Genomic DNA, 19,273 nt, shown 5'->3' on the forward strand with positions numbered 1-19,273 from the left:
CTGACATGTCATTGTCATTCTGTCATTGTTTATTTTTTCTTATCGGTCCTTTGGATGAGCCTTATTTATGTTAAAGTTCCATATGGAGCTTCGGGGCAGGTGACATTGCATGCATTTGATTGGCTGGCTGTCTTTATGACGGATGGCTCAAATTCTTTGATCGCCATACTGCGTTCCACTCCCAGATTATAAACTAACTGAAGCAACTTCTGGCCCGTACTTACACTCACCGGCCACTTTATTAGGTACACCTGCTCAACTGCTTGTTAACACAAATATCGAATCAGCCAATCACACGGCAGCACCTTGTCAAGACCACCTGCTGAAGTTCAAACTGAGCATCAGAATGGGGAAGAAAGAGGACTGAAGTGACTTTGAACGTGATATGGTTGTTGGTGCCAGACGGGCTGCTCTGTGTATTTCAGAAACTGCTGATCAACTGGGATTTTCACACACAACCATCTCTGGGGTTTACAGAGAGTGGTCCAAAAAAGAGAAAATACCAGTGAGTGGCAGTTCTCTGTTCGGCGAAAACAGAGGTCACAGGAGAATGGCCAGACTGGTCTGAGCTGATAGAAAGGCAACAGGAACTCAAATAAGCACCCGTTACAACTGAGATGTGCAGAAGAACATCTCTGAACGCACAACACGTCAAACCTTGAAGCAGGTGGGCGACAGCAGCAGGAGACCACACCGGGTGTCACTCCTGTCAACTAAGAACAGGCAACTGAAGTTACAATTCACACATGGGACTCAACAAAATTGGACAACAGAAGGTTGGAAAAAGTTTTCCTGGTCTGATGAGTCTCAATTTCTTCTGCGATGTTCGGATGGTCGGGTCAGAATTTGGTGTCAACAACATGAAAGCAGAGATCCATCCTTGTTATCAACGGTTCAGAGCACTGGTGGTGGTGGTGGTGTGGTGGTGTCGGTGATATTTTCTTGGCACACTTTGTACCCCTTAGTACCAACTGAGCATCGCTTAAATGCCACAGCCTACCTGAGCATTGTTGCTGATCGTGTCCATCCCTTTATGACCCCCATCTTCTGATGGCTCCTTCCAGCAGGTTAACCCACCATGTCACAAAGCTCAGATCATCTCAAACTGGTTTCTTGAACATGACGATGAGTTCACTGGACTCAAATGGCCTCCACAGTTTTTTTTTTTTTCAGAATTTACTGTCTTAATCTTCTTTATTTATTTATCTGGTTTGTACAATGCTATATACTGTATATTCTGCCGTTCTTTATTTATTCTGTAAGTGCCTTGAGCATGGGGAAGGCGCTATATAAATAAAATGTATTATTATTTATTATTATTACAGTCACCAGATCTCAATCCAGTAGAGCACCTTTGGGATGAGGTGGAACAGGGTATGGATGTGCAAGTGTGTGATGCTATCATGTCAATATGGAGCAAAATCCTTGGTGAATGTTTCCACCACCTTGTTGAATGTGTGCCAAGAAGAATTATGGCACTTCTGAAAGGCAAAAGTGGGTCCAAGAAGCAAGGTGTACCTAATAAAGTGGCTGGTGAGTGTACAGAAAGGGCAGGTCTTTGTGCGTGTATTATTTGCAAGGAGATCAGCTCCTGAGATTTTTAAATTCCTGAGTTTTCTTGAGGCAAAAGTGTGGTGGGGGGGGTTGTCCAACCAAGGTGTACCTAATAAAATGGCCAGTGAGTGTTTTTCCATTCTCAAATTTGGAAGGTGACCCTCTGGCACGCATGCGTGCCAACCTCAAAAGTGATGAAGGTGATGCCCTGACTGTATTTTTAGTTCTCTTTTTAGAGGGCCCATGCTGCGTATTTGCCCTGAAGAGCTTTTCTAGTTATTTGTCACTTTATATCGGCTACCTGTTGTCATTTCTCAGGTGACCGGCTGACGGGTCAGGAAGATCTCAGCCAAGCTTCACTCTGTCATGTCTGCTGTGCTGGAAACCATTAACCCAACGGCAAGGCCCTACATCCGGTCTTTGTATGGTGTGGCTGCACATATGTAATACATAACAGTCAATTTGTGGCCTAACGTAATTGGAGCAGTTGACTGCACTGGTGTTACAATAAGGTCACTTAGTGACAATGAAGCTACTTTTATTAATAATAGGCAGTGACACTCCATCAACGCACAAGTCATCCAAGATGTGACTGGCTAACGTCTGGGTCAGCCTGTGATTCATTTATTTTGAGGCAAAGTAGCTCTGACAGACATTGTGGCGCTGTACGTGATGGCTGGTTTATTGGTGAGGTAACTGGCTGAACCCGTAGTGTTTCATATGGCCTGTACTATTCACGTTGTTACCTGTGACAGGTGATAGCGGCTACCCGCTCAGACGCTGGCACCTTACACCTTTCCCAGATGCCCAGAATGCAGGGGAGAGTCGCTATAATGCCATAGATGATCTTGCACTCTCAGTTGTGGAGCACAGCCAGATACAATACAATACAATACAATTTATTTTTGTATAGCCCAAAATCACACAAGAAGTGCCGCCATGGGCTTTAACAGGCCCTGCCTTTTGACAGCCCCCCAGCCTTGACTTTCTAAGAAGACAAGAAAAAACTCCCCCCAAAAAAAACCCTTGTAGGGAAAAAAATGGAAGAAACCTCAGGAAAGGCAGTTCAAAGAGAGACCCCTTTCCAGGTAGGTTGGGCATGCAGTGGGTGTCAGGGGGGTCAATACAATACAATACGCAGAACAGAACAAATCCTCAATACAGTATAAAAATAAAAATATTACAAGTACGGAGCAGATTTTAACAGATGATATCACATCATAGGATTTGGATTTGTTTAGAGTCCTGGAGACCTCGGCCATCAAGCTGCCTCCTCCATTTGGCCAGTGCTGGGCCAGCCAATCCAATGAAAGGACCCCTTTACCCCACGATTCCTGTAATCCTTCATCAGGGATAACTTTACCTTAGGCAGGCACAACAACTTGGCAGGTAGGCAATGGCACCAAGTAGCGAGAAGAGAAAGATAGTCTTGAAGGCAGGGGGCGGGGTCTCGATGCATCAGGTGGGAGGCTGCTGTACCAGCCAATGAAGTTCTGAGGCTGATTAGCATTCTCCATATATGGATGTTTCAGAGTGGCTTTGGAGGCGGGGCCACTGTGGACGAAGGTTTGAGGTAAACAGCAGGCAGACAGCAGATGTAGAATAAAAAAAGTAATTTCTTTATTCTTTGGTGAGCAGAGGAAACTATTGCAGCCCCTGTCAGCTTTGTGTCACTGACTGTTTACCAATAATAGCCCCCTCTTGCGGGAGGTGCACTTGATTTTTATAACAGAGTACAGAGACAGCTTGTCATGGGATAAGGTTACACAATTCTTTGGGGGAATTTAGTAATATTACAACACATTTGTTCAAAACAACTTAAGAAGAAGTGAAAGAACCTATTACTGTCGATTAAACAAAATTCACTGATGTTAGAACTTTAAAAAAGATTAGCAGTTTTCCTGAGTACAGACTATAAGTCAGCAGTTTGACAAAATTGTTGCAAGTTTGTTCTTTCAGTTTTGCACACTTATTAATAAACAATTAATCTTTAGTTCATTAGTTTAAGTAAGTTATATTAATAATCAATTAATCCATAGCCTATTAATACAATCTAGTAATATACTTATAGATAAAATGATTATACAGGTAATGGTTTCCCTCTTTTAACAATCGGTTAACACAAAGAACTCTTATACTTGCAAATATATATACATATATATTTTCTTAGCATCAGCTGGTTTGCATAATAATATATTTTCCATCCACCCGGATGCACACAGATAGTAATCATCAAGGCATTTTAGATTTGTTTCTCTAAGTACAAAAATAGGTCAAAAGGTCCTCAGTCCAAGATTCTTTGTTCAACTATTATTTATTATTCCACACCACAAATGCACATTTATAAGGTGACTGTATTTATTAATGGTAAATTGTTCAGAACTGTGCATACGCCCCGTTATTTTTGGCATATATGTTTTCCCGTTATTTTTTTTGCATATTTTCACCCTCGGATCCATGCAAGTGATGTCCAGGGACACTCGTCTTTTGAATTTAAGTATTTATATGAGCGAAACTTACTGTTGGGTGCCCCTTGGAGTCCCCAGTGTGTTTGTACTAATTTATGTGTTTGAAAATGAATGTGGGGGGGGGGGGGTCTCTAAATGGGAGTAGAGATAAATGTATTATGAATATCTCATCAAAGACTGAAGGGGGTGACGGGAAGATGAGTTGTGATTGCAGCAATAAACGAATGAGCCCGAGGTGCTGAGAACTTCCATTTACTTTCAGTACTTAAATCAGCGTTTCTCAACCTTTAAGTATTTGCGACCCGAGTTTTCATAACAGATTTAATCACGCCCCCACTAGCGTTTGTTTGAAAGGAGCCCACTAATACCAATTTGTTCTTTTTTAATTAATGATATATCATAGATGCATATTTTATTATACCTACCTAACTTTTATCGACATTTATCTAACTCTATGTTTATTTTTCTAGTATCAGAATGTAGTTTAAGTTCATTTGTTTTGGTTTCAATAGAAGTATTTTTCATATTTTTGATTCTTGTTTTGTTTTTTTCATATCTTCGCGCCCCTCTTTTTGTTACTTTGCGCCCTTCTAGGGGGGCCCGCCCCACAGATTGAGAACCACTAACTTAAATTAACTAAATTAAAAATTGGGCTTTTCGGTTCTTTTTCAGTATCGGTTTACAGCAGAACCCTACCACACACACACACACACACACACACACACACGCACACACACACACACACACACACACACACACACTTGTGGATACTACATAGTGAAGACACCCACCAGGGCCCAATTTCTCCTCGCCAATCCACCTAGCCTGCATGTCATTGGACTGTGGGAGTTAAGGAGGGCACCGGGGAGTAGCCAACAGGAACACGGGGAGAACAAGCAAACTCCATCCATCTCCTTATTTCAAGGTAGCAACACTACCACTGTTACACTGTGCCACACCACCAGGGTCCTTATTGTCACATGTAGTTGCTAGTTGCATGTGCTGCTCAAAATGCTAATAGGATGCCACTCACCAGCATCATGATCAGTGAGTAGAACCACCCGACTTCAAAAACGTAATAGTAATGCTTCATTTTATTTATATAGCGCCTTTCCCATGCTCGTTCCATACCTGAAAAATCTCAGACCTCAGTTTATAAGTAAAGTGAACTCCTTGGCATCCCCCTTTTCTGAACCCAAATAACTTTATTTGTGCCCACTTTGTTCTGCCCCTTGGATATTAGTAATCCAATCAATGGAGGACCCCCCAGGGACAACCCCCAACATGAGACCCCCTCAACCGCACTGAGTTATGAATATGCAAGATCCGTTCCCTGGACTGCAGCTCTTTGCCTTTTGAAGGAACCTTTTAAGTGGGCGAACCCTCCATTGCTTGGCCTTGCTGTCTTCACCTCATCAGACTAAAGCTGGCATCCTGCCCGTGTTCTATGAGAAGAAAGGCACCATGAGAGCTGACTGAGAGCCCCCCCCCCACAGACTAATCGGCTGCTTCTGTGTTCGAGTGGGAGGTCTGGCACACGACCACCCAGGGGGGTCCCGTCGTATCTGAAGCAGGGCTCTCTTTTTTGATGTGTCTGCATCCACAGACGCCTATGACTGGCACTTGCCACATCTTCTTTTTTTTGTGTCTGACGGCCGCCCCCTTGCGCTGCAGAAGCTGCGACTGAAGCCAATTGACGGTACTCAGAGGGTCACGTGCCCACTGCAGTCCCATTCCCCTCCTCGCCAGGCTGCCCCCATTGTGGGGGGGGGGCTGAACGTCTGGGACGCTACCATTCAGTCCAGACGGGGAGCGCTCATTTTTGTTGTTATTGTGGTTGTTGTCATCAGCGCAGCCCACCCTTCAACGGCCATTTGTATTCCTAGCGCGTTTGTGAAGTTACTCCTGGCAGCCATTGTCACGGAGGCGGCAGACGAGACCCCGCTCACCACTTACTGTGCATTTATTGCGAGTCTTCAGTTAGCCTTGAGTAAAAATCAATGCTGCCTCTCAAGACGAGAGGGAGCGGGGACATGGGAAACAAACATTGATGTGATTTCAGGGGGCTAAAAAGAATTACATTTACATGTATTTGCTTAGCAGGTGCTTTTATCCAAAGTGGCCTGTAAAAGAGGTCCACATAATAGAATACACATCAGTCGGGGGGGTTTACTGTTTAGGAACAAGTGTGACAGGACAAGGGGACAGAATCAATCGTCCTAAGTGAAGAGCTCGGTTATAAAATCCGAGCAGGTTACAATTCCAAAACCTCCCAAGCTAATATCAGTTAGCCAGAAACTCCCCAGACAAGAGGGTCTTCAAACGCTTCTTGAACACATTGAGGGAGTCAGCAGTTCTAGATGGAGGCGGGCAGGTTGTTCCACCAGCCTGGACTGAGATTTGATAGCCCGCAGAGGTGGCACCACCAGTGGCCGAGAAGGAGCAGAGGACCCCAAAAGTGTCTTCATATATATGGGTGCTGACCCTATTGACTGCTCTGTAGGCAAGCATTAAGGATTTGAATTCACTGTGTGGGATGGCACGGTGGCGCAGTGGTAGCACTGCTGCCTTGCAGTTAGGAGACCCGGGTTCGTTTGCATGTTCTCCTCGTGTCTGCGTGGATTTCCTCCCACAGTCCAAAGACATGCAGGTTTCGGTGCATTGGCGATCCTAAATTGTGCCTAGTGTGTGTCCTGTGGTGCGCTGGCACCCTGCCCGGGATTTATTCCTGCCTTGTGCCCAGAAATAATAATTCTTTACATTTATATAGCGGGACGGCACGGTGGCGCAGTGGGTAGCGCTGCTGCCTCGCAGTTGGGAGACCTGGGGATCTGGGTTCACTTCCCGGGTCCTCCCTGCGTGGTGTTTGCATGTTCTCCCCGTGTCTGTGTGGGTTTCCTCCCACAGTCCAAAGACATGCTGGTTAGGTGGACTGGCGATTCTAAATTGGCCCTAGTGTGTGCTTGGTGTTTGTGTGTGTCCTGCGGTGGGTTGGCACCCTGCCCTGGATTGGTTCCTGCCTTGTGCCCTGTGTTGGCTGGGATTGGCTCCAGCAGACCCCCGTGACCCTGTGTTCGGATTCAGTGGGTTGGAAAATGGATGGATGGATTTATATAGCGCTTTTCTCACTACTCAAAGTGCTCTCCACACAGGGAGGACATGGGAAGCGAACCCACAATCTCCTTACTGCAAAGCAGCAGCACTACCATGGCGCCACCTGTGCTGGGCTGGCATTGGCTCCAGCAGACCCCTGTGACCCTGTGTTAGGATACAACGGGTTGGACGATGACTGATGACTGACTCACTGTGTGCTGCTTCAGGGAGCCAATGGAGCGACTGTGACAATGCGGGTTGTGCTCCAGGCTCCCGTCTCCATTTTGGGTGCTCTCGAACCCGACACCGTCGGTAAGGTCACCGGATGAGCTGGACAGTGAAGACATCAACAACGACGCAAGGGGATGGTGCAAAAAGGTGCAAAGTGCTTTTATTTAAAATCAGTCAAAACAAAGTGTTCACGTAAATAGTGCAGTGCACTATTTTATTTTATTAAAAAAATAAATAATCCATTAAAAACAAGTGAAAAACGTGGAGGTTAAAAATCACATGAATAAATATGTGACAATGGCAGGAAGTGGTCCTTTTAAAAACAAAGCCCCGTGCCTTGTTTCTACTGGCGACACCCCTGCTTCTTCCATCCAGACTCTGCACCAGGAGAGTCACCCTACCTGCAGCTGACCTTCTCTTACTTCTGCTGGCCTGCTCGCCTTTCCGATCCCAGGCTCCGTTGGGCTCCACCAGACCGTGACTTGGGCTCCCTAGTGACCAGGGTGGTCACGCTGGGGCTTTCACTTCCCAAGTCCGAAACTCCCGCAGCCATATGCGGTGAGCCATCCACCTTCCGGTCACTAACGCTCAGTGGGAGAGACCACTACCGACTGCCCCCCGGGTGCCGGCCAAACACCCCGCTACCGACTGCCCCCCAGCTGCCTTCTTTCTTGCAGCGAGCGTGCCATCGCTCCCTCACGCACCGGCTCCTTCGCTTCCAGCTGCCTTCTTCTCTCTTCCCCTCCGTTCACTTTTTTTTTCCTTTTTCCCCTTTTCATCACTCACGCTCCTACTATATATAATGAGGACGTCGTTCAGGTGTGGCAATTAGCAGTTCCCGGCATCAATTATGGATGCAGACGACTCCCCACCTGTGCACTTAAGCGAGGACCGCCCGCATCACAAAGTGCCCAGGAACCACTCCGGCCTCACTACCGGGAGTGCGGACATTATCGATTTAAAAACTGGCCTTTTCGATTTGAGCTGTGGACCCGCTATACAACAGCGACCTGAACAGAGGAGTGACGAGTGCCCATCTCGGTTGGTGAACTACACGACGGGCCGCTGCATTCTGGATCATCTGCTGCGGCTTTGGGGGCGCATGTCGGTACTCCGGACGGCAGAGAGTTGCAGTAATCCATCGAGACGTGACGAGAGCAAAGCCAGGACCAGGAATGGTGCTGCACACTCTGTCATCTTGTGAAGACATGGTCAGTGAACAGGTGGGCAACAATCACCACCCCAAGGTTGTGTACTGACCTGGCAGGTATGGGTGATAATGAGCCAAGCTGAGTGGAGATAGACGGATGAACAAGGAAAACGAGGAGGTCCATCTTTGTTAATTCATGTATTTATTTCTAGTAGGACTGACTACTCCAATGCAGTGTTCACTGGATGTTCAAACTGTTCTTTATGCAGCGTCCAGTTAATCCAAAATGCTGCTGCAAGAATTATTACAAGAACTAGAAAATACGAACACATCACTCCAATTCTAGAGTCATTACACTGGCTCCCAGTTAAGTTTAGGGCAGATTTCAAAATCTTCCTTTTAACATATAAAGCCTTACATGGCCGAGGTCCAGTTTACTTGTCTGAACTTATCATGACTTACAAACCTGAGCGCACATTAAGATCTTAAGATGCCAGTCTGCTTCTGATTCCAAGGATTAATAAAATAACAATGGGAGGTCAAGCTTTTAGTTATAAACTGTGGAATGGTCTGCCTGCTGCTAGAGATGCTCCTTCGGTCTCAGCTTTCAAATTCCGGCTGAAGACTCATTATTTCAGTTTAGCACACCCTGACTAGAGCTGCTGATTAACTGTGCAGACTGCATCTCTGTTGTTAGTCATTAGCACTAAAACATAAGTAACATGATAGTTCCAATTTGTTACTAACCCTCACCTATTCTGTTTCTCTTCTCGGTACTCAAATGTGGCACTTGGTGCCACTGCCCACCTGCCAAGTTGTTCTGCCCTTATGCCTAAGGTAAAGTCATCCCTGATGGAGCATCACAGGAATCATCAGGTAGAGGGGTCTTTTTATCGTATAGGCTGGCCCAGCGCTGACTCAGCTGTTGAATGGCCAATAGGGGGAGGCAGCTTGATGGCCAAAATCTCCAGGACTCTGAACAAATCCGCACTCTATTACGTGATATCACATTCAGATCTCGGGCGGCATGATGTCGCAGTGGTAGCGCTGCTGTCTCGCAGTAAGGAGACCTGGTTTCACTTCCCGGGTCCTCCCTGCATGGTGTTTGCATGTTCTCCCCATATCTGTGTGGGTTTCCTCCGGGTGCTCCGGTTTCCTCCCACAGTCCAAAGACATGCAAGTTAGGTGCATTGGTGATTCTAAATTGTCCCTAGTGTGTGCTAGATGTGTGGGTGTGTATGCCCTGCGGTGGGTTGGCGCCCTGCCCGGGGTTTGTTTCCTGCCCTACGCCATGTGTTGGCTGGGATTGGCTCCAGCAGACCCCTGCGACCCTGTGTTAGGATATAGCGGATTGGACAATGACTGACATCAAGATCTCAAGATGCCAGTCTGCTTATGATTCCAATGTTTAATAAAATAAGAGTGGCAGGTCGAGCTTTTAATTACAGGGCCCCTAAACTGTGGAATGATCTGCCTGCTACTGTCAGAGACGACCCTTCACTTTCAGGCTGAAGACTCACGACTTCAGTTTAGCACACCCTGACTAGAGCTGCTGACTAACTGCACAGACTGCATCTCTGTTGTTAGTCATTAGCACTAAAACATAAGTAACATGATAGTTATAGTTTGTTACTAACCCTCACCTGTTCTGCTTCTCTTCTCGGTACTCAAATGTGGCACTTGGTGCCACTGCCCACCTGCCAAATTGTTTTGCCTGCCTAAGGTAAAGTCATCTCTGATAGAGGATTGCAGGAATCGTGGGGTAGAGGGGTCCTTTCATCGGATTGGCTGGCCCAGCGCTGACTCAGCTGTGGAATGGCCAATAGGGGGAGGCAGCTTGATGGGTGAGGTCTCCAGGACTCTGAACAAATCCAAATCCTATGATGTGATATCATCTACTCTTGCATTCTGCTCTGTTCTTGTAATATTTCTATTGCACTATTATATCCTTGTCTTCTTACAGAGTCAAAGCTGGGGGGCTATTAAAACCCATTGTGGCACTCGTTGTGTGATTTTGGGCTATACAAAAATAAATTGTATTGTATTGTATCTTTGTCAGGCTGAGCTGGAAATGGTGTTCCTTCATCCAAGTTACAATATGTCAGTGAGACATCAGCTGGCTGATACCGCGTGGTCCTCTGGAGGGAACGACGGCTGCGGCTGTGAATCAGCATAGCATGGATATGAGAAACCATAGGACTGGATGATAGGACCTACTGAGGAGTTGTATGGAGAGAGGAGGGGAGAGTCTTTGGGGCAGCTCAGTGCTGGCCTGGTGTACCCTTGACATCTCTCCATGGCGGACCACACAAACCACCGGAGGGCAGCCCCAGTGATGCCAAGGTCAGAGAGGTTGGCAAGCAAGGATCTGATGTTTGACCACTTCAAAGGCAGAGGATGAGCACAGATGACATGTTGGCCTGCCGTAACGTGTTGACAGCGGTAAGTAATAGCCATCTTGGTGGAGTGGCCTTATTCTTAAGATCAAGATCAAGATGTCACGTTCCGGTGTTTTTTGTAGAAAGCAGAGGGGAGACACCGGTCTGTAATTGCCTACTTGAGATGGGTGGAGAGTGAGCTTCTTGAGGAGAGGAGTTATTAGGATCTGTGTGATTTGGCATAAGCTGGAAATACCCCGAGGCACAGATGGGCAACACCAACCACCTGGGCAGCAAAGCACTAATTGTCCTTCAATTTGACTGGCCTTAATTTAGGCAATATATAGTGCCTTTCATGGTTAGCACCCTCACCAGATGGGATATGAAATTGAAATGAAACACCAAGTGACAGACCCCATAAGAATACATGCAGGTGGGGAGACATGACACGGGCACTTGAATTTGAACTGGGCAAATACAAATAAACAGCACAACAGACAAGACGTGACACCATCACAATGCTATATATAAACACAAATATATAAAACGATGTCATACAGTGGAATTGCACCACCATCCAGTAACATATCGATAAGACTTTAGAAAAAGAAACAGAATTTAATTTGGGTGGAGGAGTTTAGAAATCAGGAAAAGACGAAGACGACTCTGAGATGGTGTGGGACCAGGGTGACTGCAGTCGGTAAAAAACTCTTAGGGTGTCTAGTAGATCTTACCTTTAGTGACCTCTAACACTGCCCTGATGGTAATAACCAACAGAGATGGCTAACCAGGAGAGTGTGGTCTTCAGTTATATTTCTAGGACGTTTCCTGGCTTGCGAAGTACATAGTTCAGGACGTCAAGAGGGTCCACTTGTGGGTCTGCAATCTTTTCTGCTGTCCAAATAGCACACTGCAGCTTATGCTTCCAGTGAGAAGATGTATCGCCACACCAGACTGCCATGGAGGAAGTGAGGATGCTTCTTCTTCTTCTTCTTCCTCTTCTTCTTCTTCATTGGGTCCATGAGCTTGATCATCTTCCTCCATACTGCTCAGTCCTGCACCTCCTCTCCAGTCAGACTCTTTTCCTTCAAATCTTCTTTTACTTCATCCATTCACCTCCTCTTCTGGCTCCCTTGCATACTCTTCCCCATGTCCACTTACCAAGACTGGATTGAGACCCCCCCATTCAATAGGCCCCTGGATAACTTAGCTCATGAACAGAGAGCTGATTGCACTTTTAACAATGTAGATTTAGTACACTGGGTGTCATTTCTCACTCTTGATTTCGCCATGAGATTTGATTGGATTATTGTATCCAGGGTGGATGGGGTGATTGGGGTCCCCCTTGGTCATTTTGACTCCTAGATACTTGACCACTTCAACGAGTTGGAGGGTGGGGGTCCTCTGGTCATTTCAACTCTCGGACACTTGATCATCAAGTCTTGGTATTGGTGAAAAGGCCCCTTGTCGTCATGGGCCCCTGGCGGACACACAGAAGGCCCTGTTTGTCACTCTTCATTGTATCTCCTCATCCCATGTCCACACCATTTCATCCTGCTTTCCAGCACTTTCTTAGCTGTCTCTCCCACTTTTGGTTATACCTCTGATTGTCTAATTTCTTACACTCCACAACTCCATCTTCACATTCTCATTTCTGCCATATCCATCTTTTTCTCCTGCTGTGCCACCTTTACTGCCCACATCTCAGCTCCACACATCACTGCTGGTCCTACCAGTGTCTTCAAGTTCTCATCTTTAACTTTCACCTTAATTCTTCTTCTTCAAATGATACTCCTGATACCTTCTCCCGGTTGTTCAATCCACACTGCACTCTGTGGGTTGTCTCTGCATGTAACTTCCCATCTTGGTCATCTTGGTTCTTCTTCATCTTTTTCTTCCTCCTCTTCATCTTCCTACTTTTCTTCTTCCTCCTCTTCATCTTCATCTTCCTCTTCATCTTCTTCTTTTTCTTCATCTTCATCTTCATTTCCCACTTCTATGTGGAGTTGATGTAGTTGATCAGCCTCCTCCATTCAGATTGGTTCCCCAGTCAGACCCTTTACCTTTAGATCTTCTTCTATTTTATTCATCCACCTCCAAATTGGCCTCCATTGCTTTCTCTTTTCCACATCCAACACTCTTTTGCCCACATATTTATTGTGTCTCACATGTCCATACCACTCCACCCTGCTTTCCAGTACTTTCTTAGTTATCTCTCCCACTTTGGTTGTACCTCCGATTGTCTCATTTCTTACACTCCACACCTCCATCTCCACATTCTAATTTCCGCCATGTCCAACTCTCCCTTTACTGGCCACGTCTCGTCTCCACACATCATTGCTGGTCTTACCACTGTCTTCAAAACCTCACCTTTAACCTTTGAACCTGATACCTTGTTCCAATTGTTCCCTCCACACTCAAGTCTATGAGTTATCTCTGCATCTAATTCTCCATCTTGGTCTACCACTGATCCTCGATATTTAACCGTATCTACTCTTTTCTAAGCTCTCCCTGCAGGCTCACTTCTGAATCCTGATCATCACTAAACCTCAAATATTCTGTATTATTCTTCCTAGTTATGTCTTCCAAAGCCCTTCTCCATTTGTTCAAGTTCTTCTCCACTTCCACTTTCTGGTTCTACACAATGCAATCAGGTCAGGTTGGGGAGCAGGCACTGGTACAGCACGTTCCGCACCAACCACATGACCATATAGCAAACTAGGAAGCAGCAGGACTCTAAAGACTTCTTCACAGTGCAGGGCATGTGCCTCATTCGGGACTCCATGAACGAGACCCAAGGATTCTCTGAAGATACACACATGAAGGAGTCCAGTCTTCATCTCAGGTCACTGGATGGTGTCCATGTCTCACAAACAGGAAGCGCCAGAACTCTAAAGACTTGGACCTTTGTACTTTTGCAGATATCAGGAGTGCTGCACAACCCTTTCCAGCGACCTCATGATCCCCCATGACTCCATAGAAAGATTCACCAGAGATATGATTGTCGCTGCTGACGTAAGTAAACCTCTCGACGAAGTCAACAGACCCCTCCACAGACAGACACACTGCTGATGGCCATGCCTGAGTGGTCTTTAAATGACTCTCTATCTGCCGCAGCCAGGTGTTACGTGGGCGATCCCTTGGCCTGGTCCAGCCACTTGGGTCCTCAACAACAAGGATCTTACGAGCTGGATCACCCTTGGGGAAATGCGCCACATGGCCGTAGTGCCGTAACTGACACTCCTTCACAATGCAGGTCATGTGCCTCATTCGAGACTCCATGAGCAACACAAAGTCAAACCAACGATACCCAAGGATTTTCCAGAGAGACACAGGACCGAAGGAGTCCAGTCTTCGTCTCAGGTCACTGGATAGCATCCATGTCTAGCAACTATATAGCAAGACAGGAAGCACCAGCACTCTAAAGACTTGAACCTTCGTCCTATTGCAGAGATATCGGGAGCACCACACACCCCTTTCCAGCGACCTCATGACCCCCCCATGCTCTCCCAATCCGTCTACTGACTTCATAGGAAGAGTCACCAGAGACATGAATGTCACTGCCAAGTCAAGTAAACCTCTCGATGAGGTCGACACACTCTCCGCAGACAGGTACACTGCTGATGGCCGTGCCCAAGAGGTCTTTAAAGGCCTGGCTCTTTGGTTTTTATCAGGACCCTTGCAAGCCCAGACACTCTCAGTCACTCAGTCTCTTGAGAGCCCCCATTGACTCAGGAGATCCATGAATCTTTCATCACCAACAGATGTCCCACACCTGCTGGACCCCACGACCTCGCCCAACATCCAGTCCATACAAGCATTGAACAGAGTAGGAGCAGAACACAACCCTGACAGACCCCACAGAATCAACTGGGAAAAGCTCAGAGGGTCTGCCTCCACTCTGCACAGCACTCACAGTACCAGTGTACAGGCCGACTATGACATCCAGCAACCTTGAGGGGATCCTGCAAAGTCTCAGGATGTCCCACTGGGGCACAGCTCAATCAACCAAGTCAAACGCTTTACTAAAATCAATGAAGTCTGCAAAGAAGCTCTAATGATATTCACGCTTGCACACCATGAGAACCCTCAGTGCCAGGATACGGTTGCTGGTCGACTTCTTAGGCGTAAAACCAGACTGCTACAGTCACTGGTAGGTGACAAGGACCTTACCCGTTACTCACAGTACCAGTGTACATGTCGGCCATGATATCCAGCAAACATGAAGGGCTTGAGTGAAATCTTAGGATGTCCCACAGGGCCACAGCTCGATCAACTGAGTCAAAAGCTTTACTATTATCGACAAAAGTTTGAAAAAAAACTGCAACGATATTCATGTTTGCACACCATGAGACCCTCAGTGCCAGGATGCGGTTTCTGGTAGACTACTTAGGTGTAAAACCAGACTGCTTCGGTCGCTAGTAGGTGAGCAAGTCATCATGGATCTGACTGAGGACAATCCTAGCAAGGACCTTACCGGCCCTCACAGTCCCAGTGTACAGGTCGACTATGACATCCAGCAATCTTGAAGGGCTCGAGTGAAGTCTCAGGATGTCCCATATGGCCACAGCTCGATCAACTGAGTCGAACGCTTTACTAATATCGACGAAGTCTGCAAAAAACTCTAACAATATTCGCGTTTGCACACGATGAGAACCCTCAGTGCCAGGATACGGTCGCTGGTCGACTTCTTAGGCATAAAACCAGACTGCTACAGTCACTGGTAGGTGACAAGGACCTTACCTGTCACTCACAGTACCAGTGTACATGTCGGCCATGATATCCAGCAAACATGAAGGGCTCGAGTGAAATCTTAGGATGTCCCACAGGGCCACAGCTCGATCAACCGAGTCAAAAGCTTTACTATTATTGACAAAAGTTTGCAAAACAACTGTAACGATATTCACGTTTGCACACCATGAGACCCTCAGTGCCAGGATGCGGTTTCTGGTAGACTACTTAGGTGTAAAACCAGACTGCTTCGGTTGCTGGTAGGTGAGCAAGTCATCATGGATCTGACTGAGGACAATCCTAGCAAGGACCTTACCTGTCACTCACAGTCCCAGTGTACAGGTCGGTTATGACATCCAGCAATCTTGAAGGGCTCGAGTGAAGTCTCAGGATGTCCCATATGGCCACAGCTCGATCAACTGAGTCGAACGCTTTACTAATATCGACGAAGTCTGCAAAAAACTCTAACAATATTCGCGTTTGCACACGATGAGAACCCTCAGTGCCAGGATACGGTCGCTGGTCGACTTTTTAGGCCTAAAACCAGACTGCTCCGGTCGCCAGTAGGTGAGCAAGTGATCATGGATCTGACGGAGGACGACCCTAGCAAGGACCTTACCCGTCCCCGAGAGGAGTACCATCATCAAAAAGCATCACATTGGCAGTTAATCCCATTAACCTTAGTACATCCATAACCAGACCAAAGAGATAAGGGCTTCAAGAAGACCCCTGGTGAGGACCTCCTCTAAATGGGATCTTGTCAGTTACCCCAACACTACTTTTGACCTTCACTCCCTCATACCCATCCTGGACAGTACACACACACTTCTCTGGTCCACCTTTGTCTCTCCTGCACCTCCAGACCAGTCACATAAACCGCAAATGCAGGCCTTTCTGTTTCTCTCGATGAGTTGTCTCAATGTGAGGACGGTACCAGTTGTTCCTCTCCATGGCATAAAACCAAACTACATGGCATATGTAACTTATAAAAGTGAATGTTTTTGGATGCCGTCGTCCTTTAATCGTGTGGGCAGCCACTGGGAGATGGTAATACTGGCATGATCAGGAGAGGGCAGAACCACGCTGGTCACATGACCCAAGTAGTCAAAGGCAGCTGACCTGAAGCCTGCCTGCCACTCGAAGGTCACGGAAGGTTAATTCAGGGGACCACCTGCAGGAGGAGTAGAGCCATAAACACTTGAGCGCGTTCACAGATTTTTGTGCCAACTGCCGGCATTAGTGGCTGGAATGCCTGCTGGATCGAAAAGTCACGACGAGGAGTCACAAAGGTTCTGTAAAGCGGATGAAACAAAGAAAAATTAGGCAAATTAGCAAAATAAATTAAGTGTAAAACACCAAAGGGCACGTCCTGCTTCCAACACTAGGGACAGCGAGTGGGCCGAAGAGAGGTGACACGGAGTACCCAGTGGGTAAAAAAAGAGAAAAATGTGTTTGGCCGCTCGGCCACCGATCTGTGGCGGTGACACCCCACCCCCTTAAACCTGCCGCAGCAGCCCCCGCCAAGGAATGCATCAGCAATTTCATTCACAGCCGCTTTCAAACTTCAGCACACAAGAGCGCTTTCATCGAACAAAGCAGGCCGCCGAAATCTTTTTCAAATGTCACACTGAATAACTGAAAACACAACTATGCGGCTCATTTAAAGAATGCGCTCAGCCATTCAAGGTTAAGAAATAAATAAATGAAAAATAAGGCGGGCGGCACGGTGGCACAGTGATAGCGCTGCTACCTCGCAGTTAGGAGACCTGGGTTCACTTCCTGGGTCCTCCTTGCGTGGAGTTTGGATGTTCATGTTGCACCCTCCACCCATCCTTCTGTTGATGCCAGCATAGGAGAGACTTTCCCCCCACCCACAATTACAGCAGCCCAGGTAAGCAGAGAGCTGAGGAGACTTCGTGCCAGCAAAGCAGCGGGTCCAGATGGAGTATCGCCACGACTGCTGAAGGCCTGTGCGTTGGAGCTGGGGAGTCCTCTACAGCGCATCTTCAATCTGAGCCTGGAACAGGGGAGAGACCCAAGGCTTTGGAAAACATCTTGTATCACCCCAGTCCCAAAGGTATCACGTTCTAGTGAGCTGAATGACTTCAGGCCTGTCGCCCTGACGTCACTTGTGATGAAGACCATGGAGCAGCTGCTGCTTCACCACCTGAGGCCACAGGTCCACCACGCCCTCAACCCTCTGCAGTTCACATATCAGGAGAAGGTGGGAGCGGAGGATGCCATCATCTACATGCTACACCGATCCTCTCCCACTTGGACAGAGGCAGTGGTGCTGTAAGAATTATGTTTCTGGACTTCTCTAGCATCTTCAACACCATACAACCTCTGCTCCTTAGGGACAAGCTGACAGAGATGGGAGTAGATTCATACCTGGTGGCATGGATCGTGGACTATCTCATAGACAGACCTCAGTATGTGCATCTCAGGAACTGCAGGTCTGACATTGTGGTCAGTAGCACAGGAGCGCCGCAGGGGACTGTACTTTCTCCGGTCCTGTTCAGCCTACATACATCAGACTTTCAATACAACTCGGAGACCTGCCACGTGCAAAAGTTCACTGACGACACTGCTATCGTGGACTGCATCAGGAGTGGGCAGGAGGAGGAGTATAGGAACCTAATCAATGACTTTGTTAAATGGTGCGACTCAAACCTCCTACACCTGAACACCAGCAAAACCAAGGAGCTGGTGGTGGATTTTAGGAGGACCAGGCCCCTCATGGACCCCATGATCATCAGAGGTGACTGTGTGCAGAGGGTGCAGACCTATAAATACCTGGGAGTGCAGCTGGATGATAAATTGGACTGGACTGCCAATACTGATGCTCTGTGCAAGAAAGGACAGAGCCGGTTAAACTACCTTAGAAGGCTGGCGTCCTTCAACATCTGCAATAAGATGCTGCTGATGTTCTATCAGACGGTTGTGGCGAGCGCCCACTTCTATGCCGTAGTGTGCTGGGGAGGCAGCATAAAGAAGAAGGACGCCTCACACCTGGACAAACTAATGAGGAAAGCAGGCTCTATTGTAGGTATGGAGCTGGACAGTTTGACATCCGTGGCAGAGCGACGGGCGCTGAGCAGACTCCTGTCAATCATGGAGAATCCACTGCATCCACTGAACAGGATCATCTCCAGACAGAGGAGCAGCTTCAGCGACAGACTGCTGTCACCGTCCTGCTCCACTGACAGACTGAGGAGATCGTTCCTCCACCACACTATGTGACTTTTCAATTCCACCGGGGGGGTAAACGTTAACATTATATAAAGTTATTGTCTGTCTGTATACCTGCATTGTTATCATTCTTTAATTTAATATTGTTATTATCAGTATGCTACTGCTGGAGTATGGGAATTTCCCCTTGGAATTAATAAAGTATCTATCTATCTATCTATCTATCTATCTATCTATCTATCTATCTATCTATCTATCTATCTATCTATCTATCTATCTATCTATCTATCTATCTATCTATGTTCTCCCCGTGTCTGCGTGGGTTTCCTTCCACAGTCCAAAGACATGCAGGTTAGGTGCATTGGCGATCCTAAATTGTCCCTAGTGTGGGTGTGTGTGCCCTGCGGTGGGCTGGCGCCCTGCCCAGGATTTGTTCCTGCCTTGCGCCCTGTGTTGGCTGGGATTGGCTCCAGGAG

This window comes from Erpetoichthys calabaricus, chromosome 4 (assembly GCF_900747795.2).
Source record: "Erpetoichthys calabaricus chromosome 4, fErpCal1.3, whole genome shotgun sequence".
Taxonomy (NCBI): domain Eukaryota; kingdom Metazoa; phylum Chordata; class Cladistia; order Polypteriformes; family Polypteridae; genus Erpetoichthys; species Erpetoichthys calabaricus.